General features: G+C 39.9%; 1 protein-coding gene and 2 non-coding genes across 3 annotated transcripts in view; 1 reads left to right on the top strand and 2 right to left on the bottom strand.

The window, feature by feature from the left end:
- Window positions 1-22,919, bottom strand: part of WDR44 (WD repeat domain 44) — a 97,853-nt gene that overhangs the window by 60,306 nt on the left and 14,628 nt on the right. The gene's annotated exons all lie outside the window — the stretch shown is intronic.
- LOC142435515 (U1 spliceosomal RNA) lies at window positions 706-873 on the bottom strand. Its single transcript, XR_012781558.1, has one exon. It is a non-coding gene; the product is annotated as a U1 spliceosomal RNA (small nuclear RNA).
- LOC142435269 (U7 small nuclear RNA) lies at window positions 19,818-19,878 on the top strand. Its single transcript, XR_012781362.1, has one exon. It is a non-coding gene; the product is annotated as a U7 small nuclear RNA (small nuclear RNA).

A 22,919-nucleotide genomic window follows, 5' to 3' on the forward strand; every position in this document is an offset into this window, starting at 1 on the left:
TGGGAACACTAGAGATTTCTACTCAGACACACAGGGGGTTGCCATAGGCAGAATCCAATTGATAACCCCACAGAAAAGGGGGCATTACAAAGTTTGTGGGAAAATTCCATCACCTTTGAATCCCACTTTTCCATGAACTTTTGGAATGGTGGTACCAATTTATACTCTGGATGGTTTATTAAGACTGTTTCTTAATATCTCTAAAAATTATCCTAAAATTTGTACCAAATTGATAGGAAAAATCTGTTTTTATCTACACGCCTTTGAGTGTGGATAAAAAGTGTCATATGAATTTATTTACATGTACATTTTTCTACCAGCATGTCTAAGTTTTCTCAAACACCGGCTACTCTAAATATAATTGTTCTATATCATTTTTCACCAGCCCTTTTCACAAGCCCCTATGTTTTTATTCAAATACAGGCAGTTTGATAGCTGCTTCTAAGCATAAGAGATAGGCACGCCTTAGCGTTTGCTTATACTTCTGGATTAAGCAGTAAGGACAGCTTTAAAGGAAATGATCTCAGATAATACAACTTTGGGTTGGAAGGCCCTTTCAAGACCTTCGAATCACATAGCCTCTTTTTACAAAGAAACCAAAGTCCCAAGAGATTAAGTGTGCCTTTCTCTCAAGGTCACCTCTTTGTGACAGACAAAGGGAAACAATTCTTGAGTCCCATTACACCAGCAGCATTTTTTTTATTACAGGGGAGAGCGCAAACGAACGCAGTTCCCCACTACCACCAATTATGCTGTCGAGTTTCCCACATTTGGGGAAACCGCAGGGGTCGGCACACCCGCAGTGCAATGGATAAGCCTCGCCCTGGGAAAACCACCTTCGTGGTCATGGTGTCTCCCCTGCCAGGTAAGTATACCAGCAGCATTGTTTGACACAAAATTGGTTACTTCTTATCAGATGTAGGAATTCTTGACCTCTACGGCAAAACTTATACCGATAAAAAACTTTTCTTTAGTCCTATAATGAAAATCAAACTCTTTATTCAATACATATTGGCAGAACACCTGCTATGTATCAGATACTAGCATTTTTAAGACATTAATTTAGTGTAGGGAGTTTTAACAGTCTGTTTGTTTCAAGGCACTTGAAGATTAAAAAAAAACAACAACAAAACAACAACCAAAGCCACTGCTGTTGAGTTGGTTCAAACTCACAGCAACTCTACAGAGTTTCCAAAGTCATAAATCTCTATAGAAGCAGACGACCACATCTTTCTTCTTCGGAGAGGCTCGTGGGTTCCAACTGCATTGTCAGGGTTCCTCAACAAGGGACAATTTCCTGAAAGGGACATTTTTGTCACCTCAAATATTTGGCTTCTCTGCAAATCTATATTTCATTTAAAAATCATTTTATCAGGGGCTCATACAACTCTTATCACAATCCATCCATACATCATCCATTATGTCAAGCACATTTGTACATTTGTTGCTGTCATCATTTTCAAAACATTTGCCTTCTACTTGAGCCCTTGGTATCAACTCCTCATCTTTTCCCCTCCCACCCCTCACGAACACTTGATAATTTATAAATTATTATTATCTTGTCATTTCTTACACTGCATGACATCCCCCTTCATCCACTTTTCTGTTGTGTGTCCCCCAGGGAGGGGGTTATATGTAGATTCTTGTGATCAGTTCCCCCTTTCTACCTCACCCTCCCTCCACACTCCTGGTATCGCTACTTCCATTATTTGTCCTGAGGGGTTTATCTGTCCTGGATTTCCTGTTCTTATCTGTACCAGTGTACATGCTCTGGTCTAGCCGGATTTGTAAGGTAGAATTGGGGTCATGATAGTGGGGGTGGTGGTGAGGAAACATTAAAGAACTAGAGGAAAGTTGCATGTTTCACCATTGCTATACTGTGCCCTGGCTGGCTCGCCTTTTACCAGCAACCTTTCCCTAAGGGAATGTACAGTTGCCTACAGATGGGCTTTGGGTCCCCACTCCGCACACCCCCTCATTCTTTGTTCTTTGATGCCTGATACTTGACTCCTTCAGCACCTTGTGATCGCACAGGCTGGTTGCTTTTTCCATGTGAGCTTTGTTGCTTCTCAGCTAGATGGTGCTTGTTTATCTTCAAGCCTTTAAGACCCCAGGCACTATAACTTTTGATAGCTGGGCACCATCAGCTTTCTTCACCAGATTTGCTTATGCACCTGCTTTGTCTTCAGCAATCATGTCAGGAAGGTGAGCATCATGGAATGCCAGTTTAATAGAGCAAAGTGTTCTTACACTGAGGGAGTACTTGAGTAGAGGCCCAATGTCCACCTGGCTACTTTAATACTAAACCTATAAATATATGCACATAGATCTATTTCCCCATTTTCATATATAAATGCATTTACATATGTACATGCCTGTATTTAGACATCTCTAAATGCCCTTTGCCTCCTAGTTCTTTCCTCTATATCTTTTTACTTTCTTCTTCCCACTATCATGTTCAGCCTTCATTTGGGTTTCATTAATTCCTCTGGGTTACATTGCCCTTGATCAAGCCCTACCAGGCCTCTTATACCCTGCTTACCATCGATTTTGCATCACTTGTTATTCCCCTGTCCCTGGATTTGTTAATACCCACTTCCTTTCCCCACCTGCCTCCTCCTCTCCCATGTCCCCCAGGAACTGTAGGGTCCATTGTTTTCTCCTCCAGATTGTTTATTCCACCTATCTTATCTAGATAGACTTGCAGAGATAGTAATATGCACAAAAAAAGACAGAACACAACAAAGCAACAAAAGAAAACAAACCACCACCACCACCAAAAATTTTTACAAAAACAAAGAAAAGCCTGTAAATAGTTCAAGATCTGTTTGTTGATCTTTAGAAGTATTTTCTGGTAGAACCTGATGGAGTGCTATGCCCTAGCCCCAAAGACTATTTTTTATATTCCCTGGGGACTTCCTTGCTCTGCTCCCCTTGCTGTTCTGCTGCATACCCTTAGTATTTTGCTTCGGTGGATGGGGTGAGATTGGGCCCAATTCCTGCACTGTGTCTCTAGTCAAACCCATATTTCTATGTCAAAATATTTTTATCTAGAGCAGGGCTTGGGAACATCTGGCCATATCCAAACCAAAATCCAACTCATTGCCATGGAATTGATGCTGACTCATAGTGACCGTACAGAACGGAGTAGAATTGCATTTGTGAGTTCCTGAGACTGTAATTCTTTATGGGAGTAGAAAGCCCCATCATTCTCCCTTGGAGTGACTGGTGGTTTTGAATTGCCAACCTTGCAGACTGCTGCCCAATATGTAACCACTAAGCCTCGGGGCTCCTTGAGGGTCATGTAAAGCCTGCGATAGCAATACCAATTAACATCACATGCCTCACCAAAGAGAAGACGTTCTAGCCATTAAGGCTGAGTTGTTTAAGTGTTCGACCAAATATAGCAGGGTTAGGTTTCAAGTTCATAATTTTGTATGGCACTTGAATAGTGCTATAATTATCCAAATTCCTTCGGCAGTTAATTAGGGCCAAGGTTATGCAGTGAGTGAGTGAGAGACTTGACTGACCGACCATATAAATTGATGCCTAAAACAACACACATGGTATCAGACAACAAGGCCTGAAGGTGCTCAATTTTCTAGGCGTGTAACATTCTGAATACTCCTCAGGAAAAACAAAAAGAAAACCACCTGCCAGAGAGGACTAGAAGGAAAAAAAAATAACAAGGAATGTAAGACAGAAGGAAATGTCTAAAAATTAATTGGGATATTGATTGTATAGCTCTTCTTAATATGCTTGAATGACTCAAATATTATATTTGGATTATATCCCAATAATGCAGTTTATTAAAAAAAAAACAAAAAAGCACCAGGCCGTGAGGATGATGTTCCTGATTAGAGCAGCCAGTCCACAGAGAGGACAACATGGCTGGCCCTACTATGAGACATGATGCTCCTCAGTGACCAAGGGTGATACAGGGGACAGCACCGGAGACACAGTGTGCGAATTGCACCTGACCTGATTCCACCACACCGAGGCAAAGCACTGGGGGAGTGCAGCGAAACAGCAGGGAATGGAGCGGTAAGGTCCCCAGGGAAGGCTGAAAGTGGACTTTGGGGCCAGGGTGGGGTGCCCCAACAGACTGGACTGGAAAACACTCCTAAAGGCCAACAAAGGATCCTTGAACTAACTACAAGCTTTTCTTTCTTGATGTACTTTGTTTTGTTCTTTGTCAATGGTTTGTTGTCTGGTTGTATACTGTTGCTTTGTTTTCCTCTGTCTTGTTTTTGTGCATGTTATTATCTCCACAGGTCTGTCTAAATAGGACAGGCTGGATGAACTATCTGGAGGAAAAACAACGGGACCGACAATTCCAGGAGGACTTGGGATAGGGGGAGGTGGGGGGGGGTAAGGAAGTGGTGTTAACAAACACAGGGACAAGGGAACAACATGGGACCCAAATTGGTGGTGAGGGGGGAGTGGCAGGCCTGGTGGGGAATGATCAAGGGTAAGGTTACGTAAAGAAGAGGTATAGCTGTAACTCAGGAGGGGACGGAGCAAGATAGTGGGGCAGGAGGAAAGTCAAGGGAGATGGAGGAAAGAGCTAGGAGGCAAAGGGCATTTATAGAGGTTTGGACAAAGACATGTACATGCAAATATATATATGAGGATGGGGAAATAGATCTATGTGTCTATATTTATAGGTTTAGTATTAAGGTGGCGGAAGGACCTTGGGCCTCTACTAAGAAGCAAAAAAGTCCACATGGAAAAAGCACACCAGCCTGTGCGATCATGAGGTGCCAAAGGGACCAGGTATAAGGCATCATCCAAATATATATATATACCATATTGAATGAAGGGGGAAGTGCAGAGTGGAGACCCAAAGCCCATTTGTCGGTCACTGGAGATCCCCTCACAGAGGGGTCTAGGGGAGGAGATGAGTCTGTCAGGGTGTGATGTAGCACTGAAGAAGAATACAGCTTTCCCCCAGATCCTGGATGCTTCCACCCCCCAAGTACCACGATCCGAATTCTACCTTGCAAGACTGGATAGAGCAGAGGTTGTACACGGGTGCATATAGGAGCTGGAGGCACAGGGAATCCAGGGTGGATGATGCCTTCAGGACCAAGGGTGTGAGGGGTGATACTGGGAGAGTAGAGGGTGAGTGGGTTGGAAAGGGGGAACCGATTACAAGGATCTACATATGACCTCCTCTCTAGGGGACGGACAACAGAGAAGGGGGTGAAGGGAGATGCTGGATAGGGCAAGATATGACAAAATAATAATCTATAAATTATCAAGGGCTCATGAGAGAGGGGGGAGCTGGGAGGGAGGGGGAAAAAAGAGGACCTGATGCCAAGGGCTTAAGTGGAGATCAAATGCTTTGAAAATGATGAGGGCAAAGAATGTACAGATGTGCTGTATACAACTGATGTATGTATATGTATGGATTGTGATAAGAGTTTTATGAGCCCCTAATAAAATGTTTAAAAAAGAAAAAAAAGCAAGAGGAATTATGATTTCTGTTAAAAATCAATCAATTAATGAATTAAAACCACTTAGGAGTAGAGAAGAGAAGAAAATCTTCCTACCCTCCTAAGCTTCTTCTTGAAAAATTTGACCAAGTTGTTTAGCTGCTGGTTCCCTAGAAGAATATGACATCATATTTCTGTTTCTTGTTTCATAAAAAACACCTTCTGGGTGCTGATTCACAGAATCTAAGTTACAGACCAATTGTTAGCCCACACGGAATTATTCCACATTGGTTCTAATGAGGATATATACGTTTATAAACTATGAAAAGAAATTACTTCCTTTTGAAAGGCAAAAAGATACAGTTGAAAGTGCCTGGGCTTGTGATTAGATGGATCTTGTTTAACTATCATTTCTACCATCTAACCTGTGTGTTATCTTGAGCAAATTCTTTAACACTTTTAAACCTCAATCTCTTCATCTGTAAAAGAGGGTAATGCTGTTTATTTTTTAAGTGAGAAAGTACATAGGGTACACACAATATATGGTAGTTTCTCTAAACACACGGGCATGAAATCAATTCCTACTTATAGCATCCCTGTAAGACATAGAACTGCCTCCAGGGTTTCTTAAGATTAATCGTTACCAACACATCCTGCCACATTCGTCTTGCACAGAATGGCTGGCGAGTTCAAATTACTGGCCTGTCACCAGTGCTCCTATGGTAGTTTCTTTAGTAGTTTCTAGTTACTCCATAAGCTCACAGACAGTGAGGTTCACCAAGTTTCTCAAGGGCACTCTAGTAGTCTATCAGTAGTTTGCAGCCTGTGGTAGGCCAGGTAGACTAGAGAAACAAATCCATGGACACTCATATGTGTATAAGAAAGGTTTATATACCAGAGCAATTGAACGTTGAGAAAACATCCTAGCCCAGTCTAGATCAAGTCCCTAAGTCCGATATTAGCCCATATGTCTGATACCAATCTATAAAGGCCTCTTCAGACTCAAGAAACACATACAATGATGCCGAATGCAGGAAGATCACAGGTCAGTGGGTTGGAAGTCTTGTGGATCCAGTGGTGTTGCAAGCATTTCAGCGCTGTCAGGGGTCTCCATGTGGTTCCTCTAGCTCCCAGAGCTCTGGCTGCATCAGAGTGGCTTCATGTGGCTTCTCCTCAGAAATGTCTCGCAGGGAGTGAGCCTTGTCAGTAGAGAGTCTCCAAGGGAGAGAGTGAGAAGTGTCTCTCACCTCCAGGAAGGAATACTGAATTTCCCAGAATGCCGTGCCCACACAGACGGCTCATTGGCTATGATTCGATTAACAGACTTAGATTCTACCCCTTCACTTTTAATCCCCTTAAATCCCAAACTGACATCAGATTATGTAACTACCAGAGAGCCTAAGAACTATTTCGGGAGCACAAGGAAGACACACTACAGATTGTTCAACTGGAGCCCATTTTAACAGATAACATAAAAAAAAAGAACCAACAAATGAAAAAAGTGATTAAGAGGGGATCATGCCTGCATTAACAAATTGGTGATGTTGTTAAACAAAAAACGAACAAAAGATACTCAGGTTTGAAGCCTGCATAAGTATGTTAATAAAGTATGGTCATTGTTATATAAATATTTATATAAGTAAATCATTAGGTAAATAGGAGCCTATTTACATAATGATTTACTGTTTCTTAGGATAAAGTGAATTGTTCCTTTCTTATTTTTTTTAACGAGAAAACTACTCATACACTTGAATTTTTCTCACAGTGCTCTCCTTGTATGCTGTGTTCAATATCACAACAGTTTCTATGGCATTTTTTCCTGAACAGGAAACACAATTTCACAGCCTCATGCTCTTCTCTTAAATCGGCCATCGCAAAAAATGAGGCTTGAGTGAAATTGCTTTTAGGAAGAAATTCACTGTGACCAGAGAGAACCTTCCCAGGTGACACCGCTGGGTGCATAAACTCAGAGGGAATTGCTCAATGTTCACCTAGCAGGAAGAATGGGTACTAGGAAAGTTCTGCTCAGTGGAGCTTTTTTCCTTTTTTTTTCTTGGTAATCCCTCATATTACCAGTGATGGATGCACTGCACCATTATAAACACTTGGCAGCACAGTAGCTTTGGATTTAAGTGGCATGCAACATACAGGAAGCTGCTGTGTTTGTGGTGTCCCATTCAGGCTGTTGGAACTCTTTTAGGACTTTATGGGATCATAAGGACATATAGGGGGCCACACAGTGCCTGAACAGATGCATGCGTATCATGCAGCACATGGCTTTAATTTAGATTTCAAAGCTAGTAAATAATAGAGCCAGAATTTGATACCAGACAGTCTGACTCCAGCGTCCACTCTCTTCACCAACTTTCAATAATATAGCTTCATTTCTGGATCAGAAAGACTTTTAAGGGCTTATTTCTTAAATCATGATGGTTACAACATTGGTGTAAGTGGTACTGGGAATACACATCAAAGTAGAGGTGATCAGGGCTGCTTTTTGAGTTAGATTGTACTGATTAAACTAAAGGCTGAATTTCAAACCTACCTTTAACAACTACAATTAACACCTAATTGATTTGGCACTGCCTGGGAATGAAATGTTGTTGCTCATATGTCAAGTTTCCAGATGACAGATTAAGGTTCTCTTTGACAGGCAAACTTTTGGAAATATTTTAACTATTTTTAATTTAAAACTTCAAAAGCAACCTGTAAATAAGTGCATTAACAGGGTAATAAGTTTTGTGACTTCAGTAATCTTTCCCTTGTCACCATATTCTTAGACATTCACCTGATGTATTGCAACCCATCGATAGGGTTTATTTTATAGGAGCAGATTGCATCTCTTTTCTCCCATAGATTGGCTGCTAGGCTTGAACTGTCCGTCATGTGATTATCAGCCCAGTGCTTAATTGGCTGCACCACCAGAGATCCTTCTTAAACAAGGTGTATATACTTTCCCTCCTTTTAATGACTCCGTAATTATTATGCTCAAGTATTATACTGTATTTTAATATGATGGTGCTTTCAGGGGATCTTAGAGCACAGGGGTTTCTATCTTCACACTAAAGGCCCCTTGGCTCCTACACTTGGACTGTGCATTTCCTCATTTTAAGTAATCACTTTTGACTGCTGGCCGTGAGTCAGCTTTTAGGAGCTTTCCTCCCTCTCCCTTTCTCACACTCTGCCTTGATGGCAAACCAGATGATCAAAAAAAGGGCATTTTATAGTAAAGAAAGTATATAATAAAGAAAGACTAGGTGAGTAAGGGTCTCCCAATGAGTTATGGCCATGACTGTAATGCGGACTTTTATTTTTTTTAATGGGTTTTTCTGGGGGGGGGGGTTTGCTCAAAAACTTTTAAGGGCTTACTTCTTATTTTCTGCTGTATCTGAAAATTGTCATTACCAAAGTAATGCCTGCCAGATAAGTGAGGTGTTACTAATCTTTGGTAACCCCAGACAACCACTCAACTCTATTCTTTAACTTGTTCTCTAACTTCAAAGTAGAGAGAATATTATATTTTTCGAGTGTTTGGATGCCTAAAGAAACCAACTATTCATGTTCAAGTTTGGGAATAGTTGGAGAAAATGGGTCAAGAAAATTCGGTTTTACTCTTGACAATCCTAGAAGCTAGCTGCAAGGGTTTTTAAGAGTTTCAATAATTTTAGGATATTCTAAGGACTTTCATTAGTCTGGGAGTCAAGATATAACTTATGCCATGGTTAATGATCTACATCTCATACCCTTTGAGAGAGATTATAGGAAACGTGTTCCTAATTTGGCACACACACACACACACACACACACAGTAACATTATGGTAAGTTAAATATTCCTTCAAAATGATTTCTAGGTATCTACATAAAAATTAGATTCCTCCCTTTTACAGGCTAAGGTAGCATTTCTTTCTCAAAAAAAGTCCACGTGCCGACATATAACAATACTTTAAAACCCCACACAAGTGGAAATACTTTAAGAAAATCTCCAAGTATACCAGTATGTTTAAGGTGATATATTAGGTGGTACATTCCACTTTAAAGAAAACCTAGCCAATCAAACTATGAATTTCAAAAGTTCAATTTTCTTTTAAAAAGAATTTATCATAGGATACTTTTCAAGCAAACAATGCTACTGTATTTAAATACCTGATTAACAAAACTTAATTAAATAATAAATGTGTTTTGTTTTGTATATATTTTTGGTATACGAAATCCAAGATAGGTAAAGCTATAGAGATAGTAGCTAGATTAGTAACCTCCTAGGAATATAGCAGGGAGGTGGGGAGAAAATGGGAAGCTAACTACAAGTACAAGAAAGAAGAAAAGGTTCTAAAATTGATTGTGGTGATGATTGCATAACCCTTCTTAATATGATTGAACTATTGAAAAGAAAAGTTAATAGAAAGTAACATAAAACCTGTAAGGGTTAAAATCCTTGCTTAACAAATCATGCTCTCTCACCCCAAACATAATACTAATTACAAACACGTTGCATTTTCTGAAATCAACGAATGACAAACAAGTTTCATGAAACAGCTTCAAAACTAAGTATTGGTTATTCTACTTAAAATACACATGCACGGGACGTGGAGATCAATATGAAAATACTTTAGTGTGGCTTTTACTTAAGTTTTGGCTATACAGGGAATTTCCAGAATATCACTTTATAATATTAGAAAAAATTAATCTATTAAATCCTGTTTTCTATAAGAAATGTCCTTTTATGTACCATTTAATATTGCGTTTATGCTAACAATGCTCATGTTGAAATATAAAGGTGTATGTGTTTAATGCTTTCTCCAGCACCTAATTCATCTAGCATTGTAACTATAATAGCTTTCCTTTTGCAGCTAAGGTACTAACCTGCAATATTCATGTAATTTTGCTATCTGAACAATACTGTTTCCATACATTTATGTGATTTAAAAATGTTACTCTGGTAATTTTGTAGGATGATATAAGATTTATTTTTAAATGCTGACCTGATTCAGTGGCAACCTTTCGATACCTGAGCCAAAATTCTCATGGCTAATACAGTTATCGTTATTCCTAAAGGCAGGTTCCTAAAACAAATTCATTGCCAGAAGGTCAATTATGACTCACAGTGACCCTATAGGGCAGGTTAGAACTGCCCCTTGTGGGTTTCTGAACATGTTAGCTGTTTATGGGAGTAGAAAGTCTCATGTTTCCTCAGCAGGTTGGCACTTTTGAACTGTTGACCTTGTGGTTGGAAGCCCAATGCATAACTACTATGCCTCCAGAGCTCTCAGCTGGTTGCTAGGCACAGGAATTTGAACCCAAGTAAAAAAGATGTCCACCCAGGGTCAACCAAAAGCATTATCTAGACCCTTTACAAACTCTAACATCAGACAGAGTACTGCATTCAATACACTTTCAGCAATACAAATGAATAAACAAGCAAACAAAGTTTAATGAACCCGATTAAACAACTCTAATCCCAGCTCTAATTTGGTATTGTCAATGACATTAACCTACTTTGCAGAAACAAAAACTGGTCTAACAGAATTCACAGTACTTGCAATTTGGACAGAGCAGAAGCACAGTGGATTCTCTCTGCCACAGATGTTAGAGGATCCCACCTTTGAGGTCATCTACACACTGGGCAGTGAGCTGCACGTGTGGCAGTTTGAAACTACTATTGGATCCTTGCGAGAAAGACAGTGCTTTCTACTCCCGTAAATAGTTAAGAGTCTTGGAAACTCACAGAGGCAATTCCACCCTCTCTTATAGGGTTGCTATGAGTTGGGATCGACTAAATGGCAGTGAATTTGTTTTGTTATTGTTGAAGAAATGCCATGTAATTATGTTTTCAAAAATCCTAAAAGGATAAAGAAACTCAGTTTAAAACACAAAATTGTACACGTTTGAAGGCACCTTAAAATTATTTAGACTGAAGTGTATGGAAAATGGTGCCAAAGAAGGTTCAAGTAACCTGTTCAGTTAATGCGCACTAGGCGAAGTGCTGGACATGGATTGTAGTAAACAAGAAAGACATGGGGCCCACCCACTTGGATTTTATGCTAAGATCAAAAGGCCCACTTTAAGACTAGGATTTAAATCTGCAGACTCTCAATTTACTTTAATAGTTCTAATGTCCCTTCATGGTTTCGCATGAGTACTCCGGCAATTAAGTGAAACTTTGGCCACTTAATAAATCCTGCATTTATCGAAAAATACTGCAAACCTCTCAGGGGAGGGTTGGGGATCCCAGAGAGTAAAAGGGAAACAAAATCAATCAGGAAGTAGAAGGTGTGTAAATTTTGCTACAGAGAAAGAATATGAGCTAGAATCAGGAGACCTGTGTTTGAATCCTGAAGCTGCTGCTGACAATCTCTGCCCATAAAGAATAATTTTTAAAGAAACGCAGGAAAGTTTGGAGGGACAGAATGAGTACCTATCCAAGGCAAATTGCCAAAACATGAAAGAATGGTATGAGAAAGGTGCAAAGTGCACTTTCAGAAACCAACAGACAACGCGTTAATTTATATTCATGACAGGAACAAAAAGAAAATGCAGGGCTGTGATTTGAGTTCAAATAGTCTAGGGTAAAAGGCTGTTTCAAATAGTTTTTGTTGTGTTTTTCCCAATTAAGATTAGGATTACCAACAGTCCTATCAGAAAGGGGAAAACAAACTGTGGAATGAGGAAATGGAAACTCAAAGCATTCAAGGCGATCAAAGCACCTAAGGATTATAAATGAGTTCATTCTTCCTGAGCACTCTGAGAAGTTATAGATGAGATGGCTCAATCCCTATCTGAAGCCTTTGAAGAATCAGGAAGAATGGATGGACGAGGATGCGGTACTGAAAACACTGATATGTGAGGGGACTTCAAAAAGTTTGTGGAAATTAATAGATAGTGGGATTTTCCAATGGATTTTTTGAAGTCCCCTCACACATTGGAAGAGGATACTGTAATGAAAAGTTCTAATATAAGAGTATTTCCAACTATATGCACCGAAAAACAGGTTGATGCCACAAACTACAAACTCACTTGGTGTCAATTTCAAACAAAATTCTTAAACACTGTTAAATAGTTTACAAGCCGGGGGCAAAGGGAAAGATACTCTTAAGGGATAGGAGAAATTAGAGAGAGCAAATGATGAAAGATGAACTCAATTTATTTTTATGATATAAAAGGAAATACTGTACAATATCTGGATTGCAGCAGAAACTTTGATAACTCTCTTAAGATAGTCCTGTAGACAACAGAGATTTAGACTAGAAGACTCAGGTGGGTTTGGAACTGGTTTAGCAATATTTCCTAAGGAAGGCGTACTAATTAAGAATGCCATGAAATAAAAGAGAAGGAAATAACTTCCCTAGTGCTCTAGCCTACTCGATGTTCTTACTAATGTCTTGCAAATTTTCAGGTGACATGCTGTTTGGAGGAGTAGGGTATATAATTGGTGGACTGGACCCAAAAATATTTATACAGGCTACAACATCTTAGCAGAATGAAATGCAAGGGGGTTGCAGAAAGTTCTGTGGAAGCACGCGGTTATGTTCTATTCCATTTGTTTCCATGAACTTTGTGACGTGCCATTATATATAGTAGGGATACATGCAATTAAATGTGAATGACAGGGGAGATAAAGGCTTAACTAGCAAACCATGCATAAGAATACTTCAGTATTTTTGTTGATGACTTAAAGACTCTTGACACAGCTTCCAAAGAGGTCATTGTGATTTTACACTGCATTAACAAAACGTTTATGTTCACAGCAAGGAGCATGGTAAACTCTATTGCTCACAGGTAAGAGCACACTTAAAAATGCTAGGTACTATTTGGGAAATTGTATTTTAAAAGAAACACTGATAATCCAGGGTAGACTCAAGAGACACAAACGTAGGGAATGTTCTAGAAACTTAGTGGAAAGATATAAAGAACTAAGGATGGCCATGCTGGAGAAGTTAAGGAAGAAAAGTAGCTGCCCCTCGTTTTTGAGTTATCATATGGTAGAAACAGAACTCAGAGTAGAAATGACAAGAAGAAAGACTTTGATTGAGCCCAATGATCTCAGTAATGGGAGTTTAGAAATGAGAATGAGTTATTTTCCTCACAGAGTCTTCAAGCAAAAATTGAATGACATCTTAACAGGGATATTGTGTACGTTTGGAACAGATGACCTGATATTGCTTGTTTCTAAGAATTAGTATTTCTAAAGCTACAATCTCTCCAAACCTGTTTCCACACCTGTGAAACGAGGGAGAGAGCTGGGTTAGGGGAGCCCTTCCTTCAGTTAACAGATACTTACTGGTTGCTTATCATGTGCCAGGTACTGTCAGGTGCTGAAAAAAAGACTCAACCTGTGCCTGCAAAGAGGTCACAATCCCAGGGTAAGGCAAATACGTGAATAAATTAGCCCAACACAAGGGGGGGCCATTTCCAGGAGAGATGCCAACATGTGATCATGATATCCTGGCAGCATGAGAAGGGGTAGCCGCAAGTAAGTGTGTAAGTGAAGGCATGGATAATGGGAAAGGCTTCCTGAAAGAGCCCGTCCAGTGATTTCTACAGTATACAGTTATACTAGGCTACAGAGAACTGCAGGCATTCTGCAGTTAAAGGGCTGGCTGCCAACTGCAGGGTTGTAGGTGTGAGTCCACTCAGAGGCACCTTGAAGAAAGACTTGGCAATCTACTTCTGCAGAACCAGCCATTGACAATGCAGTTCTACTCTGACCTCCATGAGATTGCCAGGAGCTGATGCTAACCTGACGGTAACCGGCAAGAAGGAAACTGCAAGTGCTTCGTTATGTTTCCTGATGGTCATTCTACTCTGTTCAAGTCATCCTTTCATGGCAGAGCTAGCTGGAAACCCACTTGCATGTGTTAAATTTTAAAAATAATAATAATCAAGGAGAGCAGAACCCCTTGTGATTTTGTTTTGTTCTAAGGATCCTGAAATTTATACTTACTAGGCCACTTTATAAAATCCAGTGTTTCCCAAGGTGGGCAAAACTGCTCCCCTGGGAGCAATTGAGAGGGCTGCAAACACAGGTAATGCCACTTCGTTCTGGACTATGGGCTATAATACAAAAGGTTTGGCCAGAGGGATTCACAGTAATTTTTAGTAAGTAATTTTAGTAAGTTTTAGGAACCTATGATCTAATTAAACCTCTGTGCACAACCTAGCTGCTTTTTATTTCTCTCTATTTGGCATATAGTACATTTTAACTGTCAGAGATTTTTCTAAGTGAAGATTAAAACGAAGCTTTGTCACCGAGAAAAGCAAATAAAAATGAAAAATTTATTTTAGATGGTTTCCAATAAGCATGTCAATCAACCTAGAATCTATCGATGACGTGTCCTGATCTTAGTGCAGGAGCCATGGTGGTTCGGATGACTCTGTGTTGGGCTGCTAGCCACAAGGTCAGCAGTTTGAACCTCGGAGTTGCTTCGCTTCTGTAAAGAATTACAGCATATGCACCCATGTTGCCTGCAGTGATCACGTTGGGAAGATGAGTAGCACACATGATCACATTATTAGAACAAACCGATCTTGTACTGAGGTAAGATTTAGGTAGAGGCCCAAAGACCATCAGCTTTCGTGTTGCATAAACAAATGTGAAGAAAGCTGATGGTGCCTGGGTATTTAAAAATACGTCTGGGGGGTCTTAAAAGCTTGAAGATAAACAAGGGGCCATCTAGCAGGGAAGCAACAAAGTCTACAGGGAAGAAGCACACAAGCCTGTGTGATCATGAGGTGCCGACGGGAATAGGTATCAGAAGTTGAAAACACGTAATCAAATTGATGTGAAGGAACACAGGCAAAGTGGAGACCAAAAATCCACCTGTAAGATAATTGGACAGTCTAGTCCCTCACAGAAGGACCACATGGAAGGGATGATATATCCAGGGTGTAGTATAGCACTGATGAAACATATAACTATCCTTTAGTTCTTTAACATTTCCTCCCCTTGTTATTGTGATCTTCGTTTTACCCCATTAATCTTGTTAGACCTGAGTATGTTAATTTGTATCATTAAGATTGTTTTATGCATGAAATCCAAGATAGATAAACCCTTTAGAAATAGTAAGGGGAATGATTCCCTGAGGGCATGGAAAGAGGGGGGAGGGGACTGATAGCAAAGATGACTATATAACCCCCATCCCCACTCTAGGAGAACGAATAAAAGAGTGGTAGGTGAATGGATACATTCGATAGTGTAAGATACAAACACACACACAGATTCCTGGGAAGCGGGGGCTAAAGGGGAATTGATATCAAATAGTTCAAGAAGAAAGAAAATGATTGTGCCAGCAATTATATAATTATGGTTGATATAATTAAACTATGGATTATTATAATATCTGTAAGAGCTCCTAATAAAATGGAAAAAAAAGATTTCCAGCATAGGTTCCCAAACTTATTTGGCTCACGGTCACCTCTTTCCAGGACAAAAATTTAGTCAGCACTCACCATCAATGAAAAGCTTTTGTTACATAATCCAGGATAAAGTGTAGGTAGTAAAAAAAAAAAAGTGTAGGTAGTAACTGCTTTTGTAGTGCCTCCATCATTCTAATGCACCCCCCGGGGGCGGGGCAGTGCCAGTCCCTTTGGGGAAACTGATTTACAACCTCAGCCACCAGCCAGGGCAGCTCTAACTGTGTGAGTAGGCATCGACTCCATGGCAGTGAGTTTGGTTTGGTTTGCGTTGGATCTTTGTAAATTTGGTGAATGTCTCTTGACCTTAAGATTTTGATTTAATTTTGAAAACTACATAAGATGAAACTGCATACAGAACATTATTCTTATTGAAATTCTATTTTATTAATTTAACCACAAAGAATGATATGTGCAAAAGAACATATGTAGTTTATCATAGATATGCAATTGTGAAGGAAATAAGAAAATGAACTGTGGCGCACCATATCACTGCAATTGGATACTCTTCCAATTATGCTTCATACTTACATGATAAAGATCTGCCCGCTCCTCACAGGTAACTGCTATCCTAAATTGTATTGTTCCTTACTTTGTTATAGAAAAAATAGTTGTATAATACATGCACCCCTACAAACATATTGTTAAGTTGTTCCATTTCTGAGTTTTCACTGAATGAAAAGGTGTTGGGCTGTAAAACCACACACGCTGCATTCACGATCTTAGTATTCCAATCTGTGTCAACACTCCATTTACTGACACGCCTCTTCGATTCACTTAAATCTCACTATTGGGCCCATACCCACTAATCCTCTTATAGGGCTTCCAGGTTGAGCAACTCCACATCTCAAGCCCCCCAGTTAAATTCCAATTTCAGGTAACTGATGGGGTACACTTTTAGTATGTTTATCTGAAACTGAAATGTAACAGGGCACATTGTATTTTATCTGGCAACCCTGTCCTCATGCTCAAGTTAATTAGGTGAATAATTAACCTTATTAGCTGCTAGTGTGTGATAAAAAAACAAAGTGGGAAGAAATGCATGGCTGTTGTCCCTGTATAAACATCGCATCTACATATTCAGTAGAGTTCACAGATGGGGGTGGGGGTGAGGGTAGCGGAAATGCATGTGGGTTTTCAGCCAAAGCTTTTCCAGATAGAACATTTATGTTTTGCCTAAATGCAAATACTATAAATATGGTATTAGGTACATGTACCTAAAATGCTCAGTATAGAGTAGGAAGGTGAATTAAAAGTTTCATTATATTGTCTTAAAACAAACGAAATGGCTATCGCAACAAATGGGTAAATCTCTAGCATGCAAATACTTTAATATCATTATTTATCAAAGACATTTTAATGAAATTTTCTTCAATGAGTTAAAAATGAAGTGAATCTATATACATTAAATAAAGATGAACAACAACTTTCTAGCTAAACCCTAATTAAAGTGATAGTTTTAAAAAATGACTCAGTTACGACACCTACCAATATATTTTAGGATAAAAACAAAACAAACTGACTGCCGCCGAATCAATGGCAAGGCATGGAGACCCTACAGGGCAGGGTCGAACTGCCTCCGTGTGTTTCTGAGACTGGAGCTCTTTAGAGGAGTTGAAAGCATCCTCCTTCCCCCAAAGAGTGGCTGGTAGTTTTAAACTGCTCCCCTTGCAGTGAGCAGCCCAACATATAACCACTACGCCAACAGAGATCTTCATTTTGGGATACTCGCCTCATTTTATAAAAAGACTGTTAGAAATATTTCAAATTGGGTATTTCTTATATTTAAAAAAAAGGCTGAAAAAAAAAAAGGCTGATGAGGCTTTTGCAATCTGAGATAGAATTTGCTTCTCAATTCTTATCAATGCATGCTGCTCGCAGGTCCTCCCACAACATCTAGTACTAATAGTTCCTGAACCTAAAGGGCAACAAATAAAAGTTAACACGGATTAGAGTCCCCAGACATAAACACTGCTTTCCTTGCTAGCTGCAACATCCTATGATTTCAAATCAGGCATTCACATGGGAGACAACAGAAGGACTCTATCTTGTTTTTCCAGCACTTTTAGCAAGTGGTTTCTTTCCAGGTAATGTTTGGATCACCCTTTCTAATCTTAAACTCAAATCTTCACAGTTCATATGTTATGACTTTAGGGTAGTAAGGCTTAAAATCACACTGTAAGTGTTCAAATCGACTTTTAAAAGGAAAACATCGGGCTTCTCTTGTTTCTAACAGCTAGCTCTCATAGGTCATCCTCCATCTAACTTCTCACTTATGAGCTATAAACAGATCATTCTGCTTCTTGAGCTTGGGGGGAGGGGCGTAACCTGGAAAACGTGCATACACAATCGTGGAGCCTTCCATCAGAAAAATAGGGAGGGATCCACAAACAGAATCATCTGCACTAATCACCTGTTTTGTACTCAACTAAAAAACCAGGAACTCAAAGAATAAACTCATTCCCATCAAGTCAATGCTGACAATATTACAGAACAGGGTAGAACTGTCCCCTGTGTGTTTCGGAGACTGCAACTATTTATGGGAACAGAATGCTCCATCTTTCTCCTGCAGGGCAGCTGGGCTTGAAGTTAAACAACCAGCCATGTAGCAGGGAGGCAACAAAGCCCACATGGATGAGGCACACCAACCTATGTGATCATGAGGTGTCAATGGGATCAGGGACCAGAAGACCCAAAACAAACAACTATATCCATGTGAACGAGGGGGGTTGGTGTGGAGACCCAAAGCCCATCTGTCCACAATTGAACATCCCCTCACAGAAGGGTCAAAAGGAAGGGACAAGCCGGCTAGGGTACAGTATAACACCAATGAAACACACATTCCTCTAGTTCTTTAATGCCTCCCCTCTCCTCACCTATCATGATCCCAGTTCTATATTACAAATCTGGCTAGATTGGAGTATGTACACTGGTATAGATAAGGGCTCTCCACACACTCAATCAAGGACAGATAAACCCCCCAGGAACAATAATGGGAGTAGTGATACCATGAGGATAGGGGGAGGAGGGGGAACCTATTGCAATGATTGACATATTACCCCCCCGGGGGGGGTAACGAACAACAGAAACATGGGTGAAGGGAGACAGAGAACAGTGTACAATATGAAAATAATCATAATTTATAATGTCTTGAGGAGTCAGGAGGATGGGAGGGTGGGGGTAGGGAAAAAAGATGAGCTAATACCAAGGGCTCAAGTAGAAATAAACTGTTTTGAAAAGGATGATGGCTGTGACCTCCTCCCTGGGGGACAGACAATAGAGAAGGAGGCGAAGGGAGACGCAGGATAGGGCAAGATATGACAAAATAACAATCTATAAATTATCAAGGGCTCTTGAAGGACAGGGGAGCGGGGAGGGAGGAGAATAAAAAAAGAGAACCTGATGCCAAGGGCTTAAGTGGAGATCAAATGCTTTGAAAATGATTAGGGCAAAGAATGTACGGATGTGCTTTATACAATTGATATATGCATATGTATGCATTGTGATGAGTTGTATGAGCCCCTAATAAAATGTTTACAAAAAAATGAGAAAACCACTCTAAAAAAAAGGATGATGGCAACATATGTACAAATGTGCTTGATACAACTGATATATTGATTTTTTTATTACTCTTTCTTTTAAAATTAAAAAAAATTGTTCAAAAGGGAAGGGGTTGCCCTGTTTATTTCCTTTTTTTTTCAAAAATCATTTTATTGGGGACTCTTACAGCTCTTAACACAATCCACACATATGTCCATTGTGTCAGGCACCTTTGCACATCATGTTGCCATCATCATTTTCAAAACATTTTCTTTCTACTTGAGCCCTTGGTATCAGCCCCCCCATCATGTATTGATTTTTATAAGAGCTCCTGATAAAATGGTTCATTAAAAAAAAAAAGAAAGTAAGAAAATTGAACTCTTTGGAAAAACGATGTGGCAGTAGACATCTGTAAAGATTACAGCCATAGAAAGTGCTACAGCTCTTTTAGAATTTGTCTAGCAGGTTTTCTGGTCTTCCCGGAAACCCCCCCCCCAAAAAAAAAAAAAGAATACAGCCATAGGAACCCTATGAGGCAGTTCTGCATTGTCCCGTAGGGTAACTGTAAATTGGATTCAACACTACAGCAATGGTTCTCTCATACTTGAACATCACCATTTGCAGACTTCTTGTTATACTGCATGAAAATAGACAAAAATCACTAGGTATCATACAGAAAATGAACTGACAAAGGCCTCTTTTCTTATTTTAAGTAAGATGAGTGACTCTTTTGAACATGTTTTTTTAGGCACCAAGATAAGAAGGTGATTGACTCCACTGGGGGAAAAAATCTAATCAGGTTGCAAAGTTTCCTAATAGGCTTCTAAAGAGGAAAAGGGTCACAATGCCATAGAAGGAGTATACAGTTGAGTCAGTTAGAATGCAGTTGGTCTGCTTAACCAAAGACTTACCTTACAGCTTGACTTTGTTTAAGGCTCACTACCTGTGATATGAGGTTGACACAATCTTGCTTGCTGAAAATGAGGAGAACTTGAAGCACTTGCTGATAAAAGATCAAAGGCTACAGCCTTCAGTATGGATTACAACTCATTGTAAAGACAACCAAAATCCTTACAGTCGGTGGCATCATGATAAATAGAGAAAAGGCTTTAGTTATCAAGGATTTTGTCTTGCTTGAATGCATAATCAACGCTCATAGAAGCAGAGTCAAGAGATCAAATGAATCCAGTGAATCTGCTGCACAAGACTTTAGAATACTGAAAATACAGGACGTTACTTTGAGAAATAAGGTGCACCGGATCCAAGCCATGGTATTTTTTTTAATGAGAGAGTGAGTTACTGAGTGAGTTAGTGAGTGAGAGTGAGTTAGTGAGTGAGAGAGTGAGACAGTGAGAGTGAGTGAGAGAGTGAGAGGGTAAGTGATTGAGAGTGAGAGTGAGTAAGTGAGTTAGTGAGTGAAAGAGTGAGAGACTGAGTTTGTGAGTGAGACAGAGAGTGGGAGAGTGAGTGAGTGAGTGAGAGAGTAAGTGTGAGTGAGAGAGTTAGAGAGTGAGTGAGAGGGTGAGTGAGAGAGTGAGTGAGAGAGAGTTAGAGAGTGAGTGAGAGTGAGAGAGTGAGCGTGAGTGAGAGAGTGAGAGAGTGAGTGAGTGAATGAGAGTGAGAGTAAGTGAGAGTAAGTGCAGTATTTTTAATTGCCTCATATGCACATTAAAGTTGGACATTAAATAAAAAAAGAAGGATCAAATACTGAAAGTACTATGAACCATCAAAAGGACAAAGAAATTTATCTTAGGATAAGTATGGCCAGAGTTCTCCTTACAAGCAAGGATGGTGAGTTTTTATATTACATATTGGAAAAGTTAACAGGAAAGAGCAATCCCTAGAAAAGGATATCAGGCTTGATTAAAGTCCAAGGGCAGAGGAAATGAGGAAGGCCCTCAACAAGATGGATTGACACAGTGGCTGCAACAATGAACTTAAACAATGACATTAATTGTGAAGACAGCACAGGACCGATCAGTGTTTTGTTGTGTTGTGTGTAGGGTCACTCTGAGTTGAGTTGGAACTGAATGGATGGCACCTAACAACCACCCCCCTTCCTCTTTCTGACTTTGCTATAAGGAAACTATAACAATGAGCATAACTAATGACTGGATCAAGACAGCAAATCAAAGAACGATTTGCCTGTACGAAAAAGTGCAGGATTCTCAGGACCCTAAAAGTGAGATATGAGCAGAGTTAAGGCTTTAGCCAGTCAGTAAAGGAAGCAGGTAATTAATTAAAGGGTCTTGATTTCTAATGCCAAGCAAGCTGAAATGGGAAGATCTGGTGGCAAACTAAGGCAACACTAGGGTACTAAGTCTACACTGTGGATCAGAAGGTTTCTGGGGCTCTGAAAACACCAGCATAAAGATTTTCCTCACTTAGCTTAGGTGGCGGCGGCAGCAACAACTCTCTCCCTCTGCCTCTCTCTCTCACACACACACCCACACACACCACACAGTCCAAGATTGAACAAAATTCAAATAGTTCAAACAGAGACCATGACACTGGTTTATTCTTTTAAAAAAATTCTGCTCTAATTCTGTATAGTTTTAAACACTTGGTACGCAGTAGCTAGTTATTTCAACTGCAGTTGAAATCTTTAGGAGGCTTCAAAAAGTTTGTTGAAAAATTCTTGTTCTGTGATCACTGTGAATCCCCCTTGTCCACGGATTCTGTGACTTAGTCATATTCTTTTGGAAAACTTCACCAGATTACATATGTACTAGGTTTGAAAACTCCCCAGAAAGGCTAGAAAGCCAAGAGACACCTTCAAGCCCTGAAGAGAACTGCAACTGAAAAAAACGGCAGTATTTAAATGAATTGGTCTTGCAATTCATGTGTACTAGTACAACGCCCATCCTCATAGTCCTACAGTTAGCTACTACCAAAGGAGCCCTGGTGGCATGGAGGTTTACAACTTGGGCTGCTGACCACAAGACCAGCAGTTTGTAACTATAGGCAGCTCTGCAGGGGGAAGATAAGGCTTTCTGTTTCCGTAAAGATTTAGTGTCAGAAACACAGGGGCAGTTCTACTTTACCCTAGCCAGTTGCTATGGGTTGGAATACTCCAGGAGTCAGAGAAGACAAAGAAGTCGGATGAACCTTGGCTAAAAGCAGAGAATACCATAAAGAATACCTGTGGTTTGTAGACTACATAAAGGCATTTCACCTGTGGGGGTCATAACAAAGCTTGCATAGTACTACAAAGAATAAGAATGCTCCAACCCTTCATTATATTCACACAGATCCTGTACATACACTAAGATGTAGCTGTTCAAACAGATCATGGGAATACTGTGTGATTTTAAAACAGGGAAAGTGTGTATAAGGATTATATCCTTTCACCATACTTGTTCAATCTGTGCAAACCATTTGAGAAGACTTTATGAAGAATGTAGCATCGGGATTGGCGGAAGGCTCATTAATAACCTACATGATATGTGGATAACCTTGTGAGGTAATTAGTTTATTGTGCCAACCTGGGTGAAAAACACATGAGGGATTAATTGAAGTGCAGAGAGATTAAT

The sequence above is a fragment of the Tenrec ecaudatus genome, chromosome X, assembly GCF_050624435.1.
Source record: "Tenrec ecaudatus isolate mTenEca1 chromosome X, mTenEca1.hap1, whole genome shotgun sequence".
Classification (NCBI taxonomy): Eukaryota; Metazoa; Chordata; class Mammalia; order Afrosoricida; family Tenrecidae; genus Tenrec; species Tenrec ecaudatus.